Below are 14,406 nucleotides of genomic sequence, written 5' to 3'. Positions count from 1 at the left end.
TCACCTGATTATTTTAAACAACCGATTATCTTTCTGAACTTTTCAAAAATTTGGACATTTTTGTGAAAAGATATCATGTACACAAAACAACAAAACTTAGTTGTTTGAATTCACCTGATTATTTTAAACAACCAATTATCTTTCTGAACTTTTCAAAAATTTGGACATTTTTGTGAAAAGATATCATGTACACAAAACAACAAAAAGCTCTAAAATATTTTCTATACAACATATAGTATATTACATGTGTTGTATATAATGCAAGTATGCATAATATGAATAATATATTATAACTAATGATGATATATCAATAAAATTGATAATTAATGATGGTCTATTAATAAAATGTGCATAATATGAATAATATATTAATAATTAATGAGGGTCTATTGATAAAATTATAATATATTAATAATTAATGATGGTCTATTAATAAAATTAATGATGGCCTTTTGAAGCACTAAATTCTGGATAGGAAAAATCTGAGGTGGTAAACTTAGTTTTGGACACTAGGAAACCAAGATGAACCCCAACATAATGGGTAAGTGCCACAGTCTAGCTGGGCACAAATCACTGAGCCGCCACAAAGCACTTGTATCTACAAACAGAAAACTTTCTTGCCTGAACTCCAACAGCATTCCATGCACACTCCCCGGGAACTCTCCCGAATGCCACGCCGCTCCTCCCGGAACCGCCAACTGGAAAATCCCTCCTCTGGGACTTCCCCAACCAATGCGAACTCTTCAGGAATCCCCGAGAGACTCAAAAGTAGCACCAGAACTCCAAAGTAGAGGGCCTAGGCGGACACTAAAGGTCTAATATACAATTGAAACAATTCAGCATCATCTTAATGGTTCGCCTCTCAACCACTACTATTGGCAAAATGCCAGGGGCCATTCCGACTCAGCTGTGGCTCTCGGCAGGCAGGCCACCTCAAGCCTAGGTCAGCATGACCCCGTCGGAGAGGAAGAAGGCAGATGGGAGTTTGTGGGTGATCAGAGTGGGAGTCCTCGGAGTGGAGGAGCAAGTCCCGGGTACAGCTTTAAGCCCTTCGTAGACAGTTACTGTCCGTGTGGTAAACTGGAAGGGCTGGACACTGGAAGCTGCTCCTGAGTAGGAAACCAAAACAGCTGACAGAACAACAGGACTGGGAATCATGAGCAAGGGCTGCCTTCAGGATGGAGCAAGAGCACGGCTGGTTTCTTCAGTGACCATTAAAACCTCAGGAAACCTTCTGAGGAATAAAGGGAAACAGTCTTAAAAGCACACAGACATAAAAAACAAGACACCCCTGAAAGAAAAGAAGTTAACTTGGCCTGAGAAATCTACACTAGCAGGAAATAAAGCAGCATCTTTATCATCAGGAAGGAAGGTGGCCGCGCCTGGAACATGGGCTTTTATATATGGTATGAAAAGATACTTTCAAATCTGCAGAGTTTCCAAAAACAGTCTAGTCACTCGCACTAATTAAAAGATAGAAACAAAAACACCAAAGCCAAACTGCTTGATATGTGTAGCCAATTAAAGGGTGAGTAAATCTAAGAATGTGGGAAAGTGAAATATAAAAGATTGCTGGTAAACATCAATGTTAATTAAATATAGAACTAGGCCAACAGAGAGGGGGCCACACAGGAAAAGATAATTTATGCAGATTTCTTTCTGTCTCTATAGTGAGAACAAAACAAAACAAATAGGCATGCATAAAGAGACTCCCTGCAAAGTGTCAGATGTCTGTAAGGATTTGTATGTGTCCTCTAATCTCTTTTTCTAGGCTAAAAAAACCCATCTGAGATATCCATCAGGAGATTCTTCACATCTTCCTCATTATAGTAAAAATCTCAACCTAAATATTAAACAGTTGCAGAATGAAATGAAAGCCCCCTGACATGGTGGACTTTTGTACCATTATTAAGAATATTATTTTAAAAATTTAATGAAAAGTAAGATGTGAGATATCCTGAATAGTGAGAAAACAATGTAGTATATGCACGGGTCTAACACTGAACATTAAGCAGATAACCCAAACTCTTGCACACTAACAAAATTCCATTAGGGATTTAGATAATTTTCATTTTACTCTTTATATTCTGGATCACTTATATTTCCAATAAGGAATGTACATGACTTTTTTAAAACATTTTTTTTAGTTAGTTAGACACAATACCTTTGTTTATTTATTTTTATGTGGTGATGAGGATTGAACTCCGCACCTCACATGTGCTAGGCGAGTGCTCTACCGCTGAGCCCCAACCCCAGCCCCAAGAATGTGCATGATTTTATGAAGAGGAAAATATTAAATTTTAAAATACTGAATGAGATTTTGTTTATTTGCTAAAGTGGATAAATATATAGACCATGTGGTTTATTCCACAAGTTATTTTAACGGAAGATAGATTTTTTTTTTCTTTTTGGAAACAATGCAAAGTTTCATAGAAACTCTAGTACAAATTACAGAAATGCCAAAGAGTAAAGACATTAATATAAATTTCTTGGATTTAAATCTTAATTGTACCTTTAAGCAACTGTTGAATCCCCCACAAAATTAAATTACATCTGCTGACTCAGATTCCTCTGTAATTCAGAAGTCATGAGACCTGCCCTGTAGGTTGTCGAGGACTGAATCATACATGACCTGAGGAGTGCACCTAACTGAAGTGATTTGCTTATAATTTGATTCACAATAACTATTAGCTCCCAGTAAAGATAAACTCTCAGGAGCAGAGAACCTTGGAGCTTTGAGCAGCTTGCCTACACTTAGGTCTAAATAATAGTAACACTACTACTGATAATTACAAAACTAACATTCAATGTTTTATATGCTATCAGGTCCTTATATATTAAGAGATGCATGTGAACTTAAGAATCTTCATTGCAATATTGTTAGGTACTATCAAAACTACTCTTTTTCTATTGAAAACCGAGGCACAGTCCCTTAAATAGGCAAGTGTAAATGGTTCAAACAGGATTTGCACCAGGATGTCTGTATATAGACTGCAATTTGGTATTTATTTATTTGTTTGTTTATTTATTCATTTATTGTTTTAAAAATATTTTATTGCTGCATTTTAATAGTACATGATGGTGGAATTTGTTGTCATGTATTTATTCTTGCACACAACACAATGATGTAATTTGGCCAATATCATTCCCCAGTATTTACCCTTTCCTTCCCCTCCTCCCTCCTTCTGTTCTCTTTTCTCTATTTCACCGATTTCCCTTCAATTTTCATGAGATCCACTCCCACCTTTCTTTTCCTTTTTTCTTCTTTATCTTCCACATGAGAAAACATACAACCCTTGAGATTCAGAGATTAACTTATTTTGTTTAACATAATAATCAGAACTTCCATCCATTTTCTTGCAAATGCTATAATTTCATTTTTCTTTATGGCTGAATAAAACTCCATTGTGCATATACATCACATTTTCTTTGTGCGTTCATCTGCTGACAGACCTGGGCTGGTCCTGACGGGGCTCTCTGTGTGCTTCTCTTTATCTTTTCTGAAGAATAGTCAAGAAAAGAGAAGGGGCTCAGCCAGACAAGGCTGTGGCCACTCCTTGGATTTTACAAAAATACTCACCCCCTCCACTCCCCTGGCATTGGGGATTGAACCCAGGGGCTCTTTACCACTGGCTACATCCCTAACCCTATTTATGTTTTAATTTTGAGACAGGTGTCCCTAAGTGTCTGAGGGTCTCACTGAGTATGCCAGACTAGTGTTGAACTTGTCGTCCTGCCTCAGCCTCCCAAATTGCTGGGATTACAGGCAGGTGCTACCATGCCATGGGGGGTGTTACAAAATCTACTGATTTATACAAAAGTTTATTAAAATCTACACAGTTTAAAGATTCACTTAGCAATACTAACTAATTCTGATAATTTAAAACCCAGATGTCATATTAAAACTTTTGCTTGACATCTCAATTTATTTTATATAATTCTAATTAATAGATTAGAGAGTTTAGAAAAGAAATTGAATTCATCCAGCGATGCTTTGTCTATACTCCTATTCATATTCATAGTATTTCAATAATTCAACTTTATGGCTTTAAGCATAAAACATGATTTTATATCATCATTTTTATACTTGGAATGGAACTACCATTTGACCCAGTTATCCCACTCCTTGGTTTATACCCAAAGGACTTAAAATCAGAACCCAAATTTTTCAACACCATTTATTCCTGTATTATTTTATTGAGTAATGCAAGCTATGAAACGATACAGTTAAATTGTCTTAAGGACCAAGAAGGGAATATTTCAATCAGGAAACCTGGTGGAGACATCCAAGTACATCTAGTTGACCTGGACACTACAGGATGGAGAGAATGTGAAGGATGAAAACAGGATCTAGACCTGTACCTTCCAGTAGCCATCAGCCCCATGTGAAAATTTAGATTAATTAAAATTAAATAAAATAAAGAAGTGAGTTCCTCTGTTGCGCTGGTCACATGTCGATGATCTGACAACGGCATGTGGTTTCTGGCTACCATATTGGTCAGTGCACAACTGTAGAACATTTCCACTTCACAAAGTTCTCCTGGAGAGTGCTCTTCTGGACATCTACAGTGAGAAGACAATGAAGACAGCAAGGGGGTAAAGCAAGGGGGTAAAGTTCAAGTCTGTTCAGAGAAGATTGTGGTGTTTAGCTTGTGAGAGTTTGGGGTCAATGCGCAGTTTTAAAAGAATAACTTCATTGGTTTCACATCATTTCTCAAGAAGGCTACTACCGAAAAAGTCTATAACAGGAAAAAACCTCAGATTGTTGCATAATTTTTTTTTTTGATATTTATGAGAGGCCGACAATACCCTTGGGAGTATGTAGAAAGAGTAATCAGAAACTTTAAGTTAGGATTCCCTTAAGAGTCACTCTACAGTTTTATACATGATCCAAACTGTTGGTAGAAATGATCAGCCCAGCAGGGCATGACGAGCAACCACCAGATATATTCTGAATAGCCTTCAATACCACCAAGCCGAGTTATGTTAACTTGGTCAGCAACGAGAACCATGAATGACTTCTTGTCTGGGAAGTGATGTTATTTGAAATGACTTAGGAAGTGGTTCACAGAGATAGAGTTCATGGTTGAGAAACCGTTATGAGACCTAGAGCTTGGAATTGAAAAATCTGAGAAGTGAGAGTTTTGAAATGGAGCCCACAGGCCTTGACATCATTTAAAGAAAGGGGAAGAGAAGTCTGAGGAAGAGGATTAGTGGTCGTGGCGTGGTCAGAAATGCAGAAGTCCGAGAAGGATGTTTCTTCTGTGGAAGGAAAGAAAGCTCCGTTTTGGACAGATTGATCTTCACGTTTCTTGAAATATTTATCTGAAGATGTCCATGAAGCATGAGGGAAAGTTTCAAAGTCCTCTCCTGTTTTCCCCCAAAATGTCAACTGCTGGCCTGTGAGCCTGGGATTCACTGAGATTAAGGGAGTGGTCACTGGTAGAGGGACCAATATATAAAGGGTGACTGTGCCCAAGTCAGGAGTGACAGCAGCAGATACTAAAATTAATGTGAAAAGCCAAGAGTTGGGGCTCAGGCTGAAACCATGTTATTTATAGCTTACAGCTTTGGGATATTGCGCAGTTTTAAAAGAATAACTTCATTGGTTTCACATCATTTCTCAAGAAGGCTACTACCGAAAAAGTCTATAACAGGAAAAAACCTCAGATTGTTGCATAATTTTTTTTTTGATATTTATGAGAGGCCGACAATACCCTTGGGAGTATGTAGAAAGAGTAATCAGAAACTTTAAGTTAGGATTCCCTTAAGAGTCACTCTACAGTTTTATACATGATCCAAACTGTTGGTAGAAATGATCAGCCCAGCAGGTTCAACCATCGCAGAGAATCACAGTGCTCCTTTACCTGTGGTATCCAAGAAAATTCCAAGATCCCTGAAGTCATTCTCTTTTATGCATTTTTTTTCTCCTGTTCTCCTCCAGTGTCATTGGTAGAGGAGGCACAGAACCAGCAGTGTCATTTAAAAGATAAAGCGAACCCAGATGGTAAGATAGAGTTCTGTGTTTTGGCCTAACTTCATGAGAGGAGACAGGAAAAAACAAAGATTCTATCTTGCAAGAGATATGCTAGTCTTTGACACAAATTAAGACAAGGTACCAGTAGGTCTTCCAGAGAACAAAACAAAGTAAGATGAAAAGATTGGTGCTAACTCAAAATTTTGCGATTTGATACAGAGGTAACCTGAATGTGCAGAAGTACTTCCACCAGGACTCATCCTATATTGAGGAACTACAAATGCTGCTTTTGTGCAGTGATTTAGTTCTTTGAAAGGGTTAAATGTTCGTAATTTATACACTTACCAAGCCTGAAATTACTAAAACCCCTTGAAATGTATTCAGTTCAAGAATTTCTCATGAGTCCATTCAGAAGCCGCCTATAAGATGTCTTAAATTCAAAGGAAACAAAACAGCACAGGGAACAATCCACAGTAGAATCAGGATTGAAATCCACACCTCTCCAATCTCAGTGGCAGTTCACATTACCCACAGAGAACAGGGTGGACTTGACAGAGAATTGATAAACATCCATGCCAAGGGGTGGAGAAGGTGGCCAAAGGCTCCGGCAAATGACCACCACTGCCAGAACTTATATTTGCACAAGCTACCATTACTTAGTAAGAGGTGCTTGCTTGTCTCCAGCAGTTGTGGTGATGTGTCAGGAAAGCCACAGGTCAGCTAAGATACAGGGAAAGTGCGTCGTCCTCTGGCCTCCTGTGCCCCAGGGCACAAGCCTCCCACCACAGTCTCCGCTGGTGCCAACAGCTGCCATTCCACCCCAACATCCCAAGGAAAGTGACGTGGTACACTCTCCTCCACGGGTTTCCAGCCTGGTGTGGAATACCTGGTGCCCAAATGGGTGGTCCCTTTTTCACTTATATGTGGAAACTGGAATTCCTCTCACTGTAAGATCTGTGCCTGAGGAAGGACTTTCCTTTTCTTCCTTTAATTCTGGGAACACAGTTAAGACTGGAAACTAAAGTTTGCAGAATCACTGTGCGGTGAACTGTGCTTTGCCCCTGGCACAGGCTGTAATTGAAAGGTTGTAGTCTTTAAAAAGTTTTATTGGTGCCTCATAATTATACAGAATTGTGGGTGTCGTTGTGGCATATTCACACATGCACAAAACAAAATTCAACCCACCTCCTGCCCTTCCTGACCTCCTTCCTAAACCCTGATGTTTTCCTCCCATTTTCATAAGATCCCAAATGTTGTATTCTTAACTATGAACTCATCATTATATAAATAATAGACAATTATGAATATGTTACAAAAGTAGACCTATATAATTACAATAATAAGGGAACTTTAGTTGAGGGTTGAGAGTTCATGGCATGATAATTCTTACAGGTAATATGTTCTAAGCATTTTATAGAAAAAATAGAAACAATTCTACATTTCATAATTTATTTTATCAGCTATAGGTGAGTAAATGCAATAATTGATACATCTTGAGGTTCTTCTGTTTTTGTCTACTTCAATTAAAGATAATCAGATAATCTACCTTTGAGTTTCTCCAATATATGATTTCAGCTATGTTGACAAATGAAAATTTATTAGGAATTTGGATAAGTTGTTTATTGTGATATCAGATGTAACTACCTGTGTAAGCTGTTGTAATAATGGTCTTGACTTTATAAAAGGATGTTTTTGTGTAGAGGTGGAAAGAGCATTATTGAGAAGGCGGCCTGGTTTGAATTCCGGTCCCTTATCTACTAGAAGTGAAACCATAGACAGGTCACTTAACATTGCATCTGCTTTTCTACTCATAAAATGAGAAAAACTCATAAAGTTTTTGTAGCAGATTATTTAATATTTTTAAAGTCCTTAGGCTGATGCTTATCATAATAACAATAAAAGTCTTATTTTATTATGGGTCTTATATCATTTATAACTAGACTATGTGGGCATCAAATGCAGGAGAAATATTGTGAGAGGTTAAACTTTGAAAATAAAATAATTCCATTAACCATGCATTTTTAAAATATTAACACTTTAAGAATACTCTCCTCTTTTAAAAGGAGCACCATAGCTAATCATTCAAATAACTTATTAAGAAACCAACTCCTTTCTTTAAATGCCTGTTAATTATGCAGCTTTTCTTGTTGTGTTAGAAATTTTCACATTTAAAACCTATGGAGACTAAGCTGACTTACTTGGGAACTTCTCTGATATTATAAAGTCAGTCAAATGAATTATGTAAAAGACTTCTGTAAATAAAGTCCTGAATAATATCCAAACTTTTAATTAGCTGTGAAAATTGGGAAAATGTGCTCTGGATAATTAGTGTTCACAGAAAATAGTGAAAGCTCATTTTATTTAAGTCTCTTCATTTTCGAGTTTTTAATTTATTTTTGGTTGGAACTCCAAACTTAAAAACGAAGAGATTTCTCTGTTAGGCACTTTTCTATATTTCCTTTTCAATGAACACAGAAACAGACAAACTCAGGAAGTAAAGCTACACGAGGTTTCAGTGGTTTATCGCAACAGAATGATCTGCGAAGAGTTCCAGGTTGGTTTCTGAGAACACAAAACACAGGCTGCTACATACTTCAGACTGAGGCTTAGCTATGGCAGCTACCAGCTAGTCCTTTTAAAAAGGTAAATACTTTAAGCCTTAGTTTCCTACAATGTCTAATAAAATTAATACTATTTACTTATTATGATATTTGAAATTTAAATTAGATAATTCATAAAATATCTGGCATGGTTCTTGGAATATAACATTTATTAAATAAATGTGGGAAGCTCTAGTGAGTTGAGATGGTGATGGTGATGATGATGATGGTCATGGTGATAGTGATGATGGTGATACAATGGTGGTGGTGATGGTGATGCTGATGATGGTGTTGATAATGGTTGTGGTGGTGAATAATGATTGTCATGATGGTGTTGATAATGGTTGTGGTGTTGATGATGATGATGGTGATGGTGTTAATAATGGTGGTTCTAGTGATGATGATGGTGGTGATGATGTTGGTATCTATTGGTTTTACCCCATTCATCTTTGTCTTTAATCACTGATAATTTAACCTATTCCAATGTTCTGTGTCTATAGTTCTTTTCTCCCACACAGGGATGCTTTACTGTGCTTTCCAAGTGAATGTTCCTCAAGGATCTAACTGGTTTCAATTTGACTTCTCATATGACTATGTCTCCTAATCTTCACTTCTGTACATTTGACTAGTCCTTGTAACTCACGGTAATAAGGCACTATCTCTGATTCCAAAGTGTCTCCTGACTCCCTGGTATATTGACAAACTTCTCAGAAATGACCCACCCATCTCCTCAACCAGCGATGTACTGGTAATTCTGATAGTGTCCATTCTCTCACTGTGGTCTGTCCCAACCTGACCTCACTGCATGCAGAATTGGGTGGCCATCACACATGCTGATCTGAGCATACTGCTGAACTTCCCACAACTCATAGTGCCCCAAGCAAAACCTCATTATCTTTGCTGCCTTACTAGTTAAGGAGACATTGTTGCCGTATTTCTCCAGGCTAGAAGCATCTCAGTAGTCCTGATGGCCTTGGAGGACTGTTCAAGTGGCCCTTCCCCCATGCCTGTGCCTTGGCTTCGCCAGCTGCTTCTGCCCAGGGGGTCTCCCCCGCATCCTTGCTGTGGGGGTCCCTCAAGCTTCAGCTCCAATGTCGAATCCTTTGATGTGCCCTCCTCGCTCTGCTCTCCAATTAGAAGTAATCACTTTGTACTCGAGCTAGGCATTTGTCTAAAAATAGAAGCATCTGCAGTTGCTACATCAAAAGTAAACCCAGCTTTCTCAAGGTGAGGAGAGAAGGGAAAGTTCCACTGGGGTGTGAACATGGACTGGACAGTTCTGAGGTCTGACCTGCAGTCGCTCTCCCTCCTCTCATGAGCATCTCTTGTGGGTTGCAACCAACAGTATGGGGACCTCGGAGGGACCTTCTCCCTTTGATCTTGTGGTCTGAGGGTGGATTTTTCAAGTCTCCACTAATTCTGGCAACAGTTCAATAAAGGCTGAGATTGTAAAATAAAGCATTCAAAGAAACTCAAGAAAAACAGGAAGGAAATAACAAAGAAGTGCAAACTGATAATGTGAATCACTCTCATATAAGGGTTTAAGTTTGTTATTTACTTTATTTTTATTAAGACCATTGCACATCATAAAATTTACAAAATCAAAAGAGTATCCAATATACTTTCAGGTAGATATCATTCACACCAAGCAAATAAGCATGTATTCTTATTTCTCCTTGTTTAAGACTTTGTTTTTAGAACAGCTCAGGTTCATAGCAACATGGTTAGACAGAGAATTTCCCATATACCTCCAGCTCCTGAACATACCCAGCCTCTCCAGTTATCAGCCTCCTTCAGCAGAGGGGTGCATTTGTCACGGTTGATGAACATACATTGTCAGATCAGAAGCACCCAAAGTCTATCATTAGGGTTCACTCATGTACGCTTTAGGAATGTGGACGAATGTTTAATGACGTGTGATACACAACCCACCATTATGGTCGCATTGTCCTGAAGATCTTCTGTCCCCTACTTATTTTTTCTAACCCACAATGTTTGGCAACCCCGAGTAGAAATTACCTATTTGAGTCCTTGTTGTGCTGTGTTCCTTACCCAAGATTCGAAGCTCCTTGTGTGCAGGGACAGAGTTCTACTGACCTCTAGATTACCCTTTCTGACTGGCACTGTGTCATGTGTTCAGCAAAATTCAACCATCTGTGAACAGAATTATTGACATGAGAACTTTGGCTCCAAGGTTTAGCTTTAGAAGATTATAACAGGCTGCACAATAGTTAAAAAACCATCATAAACATTACAGTGGTTGTGTCACTGTAGTATGCTTATTTTAGGTCTTTTGGATAAATCCTCAAGTGTGGGATATCTGGGTCAAATGGAGATTCCATTCCTAGACTTTTGAGGAATCTCCATACTGCTTTCCTGAGTGGTTGTACAAATTTGTGATCCAACCAACAATGTATGAGTGTTCCTTTTTCCCTGCTAATAAAATAAACATACAGATATTGACATAGAGATCATCATATGTCACCATCACCATATGTGTTCTTTTATATGTGAATCCTTGTGACTTCATTTGACCTTAAATATCACATAATAAATAATGACTTCCTCTTTCTTTCTATATCTCTTCTAAGACAAGAGAAAAGTGCATTATCTGAATCCTGCAGTGCTTCATTACTTGGAGACGTCTTTTAGCTTTTCTTTGTTCTTTAGAAAGAGTAATGGAGAATGGTGCCTTCACAGGCAGTTACTTCTGAAGAGTCCAGCCTCAGAATGACTTTAGAATTGTGGAAGGAATGTCTTATTTCAAAGCATTTGACGGTGCCAGTGGTGTTTGATTTCTTCTTAGTTGTGGAACTTTGAACTTTTGGTAAAAAGAGGAAGAGAGATTGTGGCAAGGACTGTGAGTAAACTTGACCTAGAAGACAACTAGCCAGGCCGGGGTGGATGCGCTCAGCGTGAGCCCTGTTCAGGCTTGCTGGGCATTGCACAATGTTCCCATTCTGGCCACCAGACCTCCATTTCCCTTTGTGGAGTTCAGTGAATCACAAACCTTGAGTCAGCCACCATGATCTTTACACTCTCTTCTGCTTTGTCTTTGATTTCCTTATCCTTGTCCCCTGCTGGTTTTCTCCCAACTCATGTCATCATCTACCAGGTATCTGGATAGGAAAATACATCTTAAAGGAGATTTCAAAGGAAGAGTTATTTTGGAAATAAGTGGGCTAGATTTCAGGAGATCTGGTTGCTTTTAGCTAGCTCTCTGTCCTTGAAAGAATCTCATTAGGATTCCAGACAGCATTTACAAAATTATGAATTGGAATGAATAGCATTCATGACAATTTACTATGCTCATACTTGATGATTCTGTATAGGGGTGCTTATATTTACTGGAAGATAAGCTTTACTAAATATATACAGAATGTACTAAGTCCAGAGTAGGTGTGCAAGGACAATAACGTGACAGTACAGTTCCAAGGAAGTAACAACATCCAAACAACTAATAGGAAAAGAGAAAAACAGGAAAGAAGATACAAATCTGAGTATAGTAATGGGTGGCCTTGACCTCCAGACTCATAATGCAAAATTTATATGGTACAAATTTTAAAGGACAGAATTATTATAATGGGCAATTATTGTGTTGCTTAATCATAGATACTGATTATTATTTTACACTGACAATATCTGCATGGATGTTTTACTAGTTTACTGTTTACTTATGATTTGTTTCTTTATAACTGGAAATTTTTAAAACTTAAAATAAAAAGAATCCAACAATCACATTCATTGCCCAGAATCATTTTAGCACCTTTTAGAAGTTACATTCTTTATTTTCATGTTTGCATTATTTGTACATGTTGTGCATATTGGTTTGAGTTCTTCCAAAAGTTGTTTCTAAGATGAGGGTTTCAATGCAAACAGGTTATTTCAGATGAGTGGGGGACAGAAAGCAGGGTGGTTGGATAAGGGGGCTGGGAAGGAAAGGAATCACAGTATTTAGCCCATTTCTGTAGTGGCTAACTGGAGCTAACATCATGGAGAAAGTCTGGGATGGTACAGAACACAGAATGATCTCACCTGGATTTCCAGGTGAGGGGGTTTGTGTTTCATGCGTCTGAAGGTGGATGTCCATTTCTCATACTCCTGGACAACTTTCAGCATGCAGGGACACAGCAAGCCCCCATGGACAACTGTCAGCATGCAGGGACATAGAAAGCCCCCATGGCCTGGCAAGGAGAGCCCTGGGCAATGTGGTGGGTCAGATGTGAGGTGTTCCTCAGAAGCTGGTGTGGGAGACAATGTGAGGACATTCAGAGGTGAGGTCAGTGGGTTATGAGAGCTGTGACCTGATCTGTGGCTCCATCCTCTGATACAGATTAACTGGGTAGTTACTGTAGGTGGGTAGGATGTGGCTGAGGAGGTGGGACACTGGGGCTGCCTTTGGGGTTCATGTTTTGTCCCCACTGTGTGGAGCCCTCTCTGCCTTGGTGGCACATACTGAGTGCCTTCCTCCACCTCAACCTTCCACCATGGTGCCTCACGCTGGCCCAGGGCCATGGAGTTGGCCGCCCCTGAACCGAGACCTCCAAAACCCTGAGTCAAGTAAACTCTTCCTCCTCTAATTGTTCTTGTTGGGTCTTTTGGTCACAGAGATGGAAAAGCTGACCAAAGAGGTGGACTCTGAACACTGGCTGTCAGGAGTCACATGGAGGCCACAGAGAGGCTGGGGGGGAGGTGGTGGACAGACAATGTCCACTTTAATATTCCACATAGATTTTAGGAAAATCAGTCTTTCTCTTGTAAAACAGAACATGTTTGCCATAAACATTTAAATGTGAGAAAAGTAAATAATGACATCAGTGTGAAAATCCCCCCATATTTGGCCAGGTGGTAGCTGTAAGGGCTTCCTTCAGGGGAACGCCAGTCCCTCGTGTGCATGTCAGCTTTTAGTGGTCTCCTTGATACTTTCCCTTTTAAAATTTATTTCTGCAATTATGTTTATAGCATTATTTTGCTCTCTTCTATCTATAAATGCCCTAGTTTCTTATATTTTTATTGTTTATCGCATTATCGTTGAGCTTGAATGTGTGTGCTTATTAAAGCTCCCTAGGGTACCATGGTGACAAATAGCCTTGCCCTTCCAGAATGCTTTCCTCTCCATTGGGGTCTTCATCTTCCCTCTGATGGGCCATTCTTTCTGGTTTTCTTCCTCTTCCTTAATATTTTGCTTTTAGCCTTTCTCCCTTGCTTTCTTCCTCTTCTTCCCTTCACATCCTGTTTTATTGTTGGGATAGATTTACACATTTCCCATGGAATTCCCACCCATGTTGCTTGTAATTGAAGAGTTCTATCCATTCTTTTTTGATGACATAGTGTGAATACATTCATGAATCTTTCCAGGAAAACATAAGAATAAATTTTGTCTTGGCGTTCTCGTTACTATTAGAGAGATGCTTTGCTTTCTGTCCATTTCCAGTAGATAGAAAGAATGGAAAGGGCCGGATGAGATGCTGTGCACTCTTTGGGTCTATCATCTGAGATTTTGCAAATATCCTATGGAAGAAGTCAGACCCCTTAGTTCAGTGTGTTACATTATCATGGGGCTTTACTTGGGTTTCATCCTATTTCCTCCGTTCGGTATGTTGGCCTTACTTTTGTGGTGTAATAATAACTCAGCTTCCTGTCTTCAAAACAAAAGTAGTCAGTTGTCTACTTTACTATTCCTTAAAACCAAAAAAGACTGTCACTGAAGTTTTCCAAGCTGAATACCCAAGAGTCTGCTGTGATCATCAACTCAGAACAAGGTGAGATTCCAGATATGTGACTTAGGACGACAGATCTTTATTTGTATCTAGCCTTATGATTGAGGAG

The sequence above is a fragment of the Marmota monax genome, unplaced genomic scaffold (genome assembly GCF_021218885.2).
Source record: "Marmota monax isolate L192 unplaced genomic scaffold, Marmota_monax_Labrador192_F-V1.1 WCK01_AAM20220418_F8-fsc00022, whole genome shotgun sequence".
NCBI lineage: Eukaryota > Metazoa > Chordata > Mammalia > Rodentia > Sciuridae > Marmota > Marmota monax.
The sequence above is the reverse complement of the archived record's forward strand: the minus strand, read 5'-3'. Positions refer to the sequence as shown.